The sequence below is a fragment of the Nuphar pumila genome, chromosome 3 (assembly GCF_984573655.1).
Source record: "Nuphar pumila chromosome 3, dmNupPumi1.hap1.1, whole genome shotgun sequence".
Classification (NCBI taxonomy): Eukaryota; Viridiplantae; Streptophyta; class Magnoliopsida; order Nymphaeales; family Nymphaeaceae; genus Nuphar; species Nuphar pumila.
This window is the reverse complement of record NC_143251.1, coordinates 79,337,042-79,341,808: the sequence shown is the minus strand read 5'-3', so window position 1 is coordinate 79,341,808 and position 4,767 is coordinate 79,337,042.

Below are 4,767 nucleotides of genomic sequence, written 5' to 3'. Positions count from 1 at the left end.
AAAAAGTAGAGGACACATGTCTTCTCCCTACCTCTTTCAGAAAAGTAGGAGACACATGTCACTCTTGGCCTTCTTCAGAAAAAGCAAACCATTTAAAATTCAAACAAGGCACTAGGTGGCAAAAATCCGGAGCTCTAATTTTTCCAGATGGCCTATGAGGGCACCACATGTCCCTTCCCTCCTTCTCATCCCTCTGCCATGTGTCATCTTCTACTTCTTTCAGAAAAAGAAGGTGACACATGTCTCCTTCTCACTCCTTCAGAAAAAGTAGAGGACACATGTCCTCTCCCTACTTTTTTCAGAAAAGTAGGAGACACATGTCACTGCCCTCTTTTTCCTCCCTCTTGCCACATGGCATTGTAGGAGCCACCCTGAGGTGGCGCCACATGTCCATCCTCCATTCCTCCAGGGCCAACCTCCATTTGAAATTCGAATTCTCCTCTGAGGTGGCGCCATCTGAAGAACCTCCTCCAGCAGGCTGACACTTGGAACCATCCTGGACTGCCACATGTCCAGATCTCCTTTCACCAGAAAAAGCAAAATTCAAATTCCTCTGAGGTGGCGCCTTCTGAGCCCACTGCTCTGTCCTTCTGACATGTGTCAAACACCTTTTGAGGTGGCACCATTCCAGGACTCCACTTGGCTCCATTTTTATTTTTATTTTATTTTTAATAAAGGTAGCCCACCATGAGGTGGCGCCACCTGAGGACTCCCTACAAAAAGTGAATTTGAAATTCAAACTTCAAGAGAGCACCTCTGAGGTGGCGCCTTCTGGGAGCTCCCTGCAGAGAGAATCAAGCAAACTTTTGAAAAATTCCAAATTCCCCCTGCTGAGGTGTCTCACCCACAAAATTTCCATTTTTTATTTTTCTCAAAAATTAAAACACCTTTTGAGGTGGCGCCACCTGAGGGCTCCCTGCAAAAGACAAATTCGAATTTCAAACCCCTCAGATGACACCCCCTGAGATGGCGCCACATGGAGGGCTCAGATTGAACCTGTTTGAATTTCAAAAATTTTCAGAAAAATTATAAAAACAAGGGTTCACGCCCAGCCTAGGAGGGGATTTTTTTTAGCTCTTGTGAATCTGCAAAATCCGACCTAGCCTTCCTAAAATCCGATTTTGAACTTTGGAAATCATGCCCCCTTTGGCTCATTGAAGAAAGGTGGAGTAGAGCTCGTGCTGTGGCGAATTCGATTCCAACAGAGGTCGATTTTTGTGAACCATCCGAAGCTTGGAGCGAAGGACGAAGGAAGCTCGTGATAGCTGCCCATTTCAAGAGCTCCTATGCTGCGTAACGAAACAAGGTGCACTTCTTTTTCCCTTGATGTGATTCTATAATCCGAATCGGGAGTCGTTTGAAGAAAAAGCTCATCCGAGGGATGGATTGAGCTATTCTCGTAAAATGACGTATATAAAAATGTTTCATTATGCTTCCTTGATGATTTTAACATTCATATAGTTAGCTAGGTTTAATTTGCATTTTATTTCATTCATTTAGCATATTTCATGAATTAATTAGGATTAATTTAGCCTTTCTTTCAATTCTGCTTATTTTCAGTAAGTCTCTGTTTTTGTCAGTCAGTCCACACGTCATTTCATGCATTTATTTTTTATTAAAAATCCCAAAAACATCACGAAATGCGCCCTTAGGTGTCCCTGAAATTTTGCCAAAAATTCGGAGCCATTTGAATTTGTTTACTGCGGTAAACATCCAAAATGGTAAGTCGGGTTTTGTAACCCGGGATGCGTTTTGAAAACCATTTTCCGACTTGTAAAATCGAGTTCTCCCTCCTGGGAGATCCGATTTTCAATCCGAAAAATGCCCTGAACTCGGGAGAATGTCTAGTTTTTAATATGATTTTTTCAGATTTTTCTGATTTTTGTTTTTGACTGACAAAAATCCGAGAGTCTGGGACACGTGTCAGAGCCTAATTTGGGCCTCTGAGATCTTGGATCGACTTAGGTCTATGGTTTCTCTTTGTGTGTTGCTCCAAATCCGAAACTGTAAAAAGTGAAAGTTATGTACGTGGTGTCCTCTGTTTGCATCTAAAAGACTGTAATTTTTAGAATAGTGTTGACCCCTGCTTCGGATTTTTCTTGTCATCCCCCTGTTTTACTACATTTGTCTGTTCTGTTAGTTTAGGTAGAAATAGTTATATTTTTATCTGTGTGTACGTTGATCAAATGCCGAAGTCATAAACATGAAAGTTGTTCATGTACGTGTCATGCATAACTATGATTAATTTCATAAATTTCCATGGCCGTTTTGTATTTTTTTAGCATTTTACATCAGATTAGTGTGATTTTTACCTCTGTCTGAACTAAATCCCTGTTATTGAACTCACCATGGCTCAAATCCCAAAGCTGTAAAAACCAAAAATGTTCCATTTCGGGTCTTTTAGCAGTTTGCAAAATATCAGAAGTTTCCATGGTGTAAATCTTGCATTATCATATTAGGCATTGCATTTGGTTCGGATCCATAGGCAAAATCCACCATTTTAGGACTTTCCTTGAATTTTAGCATTTAAATCATATCATTTCATGATTTTTAGCATTCTAGGTTGTTTATCAGAGTGTTTAGATGCTTCATACCGAATTTGGTGCAATTTGGAATCCATTTGAGGTTCGGATCATCCATAATACCAAAACAGGGTCCCGTAGGACCCGGATCCAAGTGAAAAACAAGCGAAATTCGCTATTCTGGCTAAATTTCAAAATGTCAAATTCTGATTTTACAGTCATAATGTGTCTAGCAGCATGTCATCATATCTCTTACTGCATTTCATCATCATTTGATTCAATTTGAATTTCAAAACCTCAATTTTACCAAGTTTTCCTTCAAAAAACCCTGATGTTAAAGATGTAACTTTAATTTTAGGGGTATTTTGGTCATTTTAACCTCAATTCCGAATTTCAAATTGTTTTTCACTGAATTTCTAGCATTTTCATCATTTCAAAATATCAAGGAAGCATGAGAATAGGGTTTATATCCAATTAAGTCCAATAATTTCATAATATTATTGGAAAATCTTGGGAAAACCCACATATTTGAGCTAACTTTATTTCAAGCTTGGCAGGGACATTCCAAAGAAGGAGCTGAAGTCTGCAAATTTCTTTTATTTCCTTTATTTAGTGATGTAATAATGTAAATTTTGGAATAAGAGATTTAATTTCCTGCTTAGACTAGGATGCATATCATATAGTTTGATTTTATGCAATATCCTGATTATATGATTCATGCATTTTATTTCAAAAGCACTATGGATGTTCACGAATGGCACGTGCACCAACTCTTAGGGAGTTGACGGACTCGGTGGGATCCATATTTACGGCCCTAGTCGGAATATGGACGAGACCCAGATCCGTCATCTTTCTACTAGTCACATTGAGCCTACACTCTTAGGCTATCTTGAAAATGCACATCATATTTTCAATGTTTTCAAAATCTTGTGCATTAAATCAATTAAACTCGGAACATATTCATGGCCACAGTCAGGATATGTGAAGGATTTACATTGACTTAATACACATTTTTCCAACAAAGTTCTTGGAAAATCTTCCAAAATGCTCTCATTCACTCATATCATTTGCATCATGAAATCATTGATTTTCTCAAGATTTTCTCAAGAAAACTTCATTCTTAAGAAATCGATTTCTCAAGAAATTCTAAGGATTTTTCAAAATTGGTTTTTCCAAGACAAGTTTTTTTCACAGTTTTCCCTGGAAAATGATGTTTTCTTAAGAGATTCAAAAGAGTTTTCCAATCTTTCTCCAAGATCCAAAATCGATTTTCAAGTATTTCAAAAGGTAAAATTCCCAGGATTTCGATTCCCCAAGTTTTGAATTTCCTTCTCCAATGAGTTTTCCTATAAATCTTCCATCATTTTCCTAAGAAAACTCTCAAAGTCCAAGTTTTCATAAGAAGTGTTTCCCTTTTCAAAAGGTTCATCTTTTCTCAAGAATCACTTCCATTTTCCCAGGATTTTCAACCATTCATAATTTTCCCAAGTCTTTATGAACTTTCCTGAGATTTCAAATCTTTTTATCTGAGTTTCCTGAGAAATTGACTTTCAGCTTTTTCCTGGGAAAATCTTTTCAACTCCAAATATTTTCCAAGCATACATCATGTTTTCCCAAGCTGCATTTTCCAAGATCTCATAGCACATGCCTGAATTCTCTGTGCATTTAGGATAGAACATAACTTCGATAATTTAACCAAGTCAAGCATAGTTTTGGTCCTTGGTTCGATTACCCCTGTTAAAGGCGGCAGGAACGGTCGAACCTCGTACCGACAGGTCGAGCCCCATCCCATGGATTTTCCCGCAATTTTCAAAAACGGAGGCGAGTATTTCAAAACAATTTCCAAAATCCGGTCAAAGTTTGAAGCGCGAAAGCGTTTCTCTCTTTTTCTCTTCCGCAAGGAAGGGAAGGCGGGGGAAAAATTTCGCGACGATAACATGCATTTACGCGCTTCAATCCTGGTTCTTCTAGCATGTTCCAGCCCGAGCAAGCTCTTTCAGATACAATGGTCAAGAACTTCTCCCAGTGTCACAGTACCGAACCATGATCGACAATATTCAAGAAGATGACATAGTTTGGGATTATTTTGATCGACAACTATCTCCTCCCAGATACACATATGCTTATGGCAAGAGGTTCAAGTTGCTGGGACCATTCTTCTGCACTTATTACCAACCGAAGCGGTGTGTTCGGCAATTCTTCCAGAGGCAGCAATACGTCGAAGCCCGACTGCTATCAGGAGCTA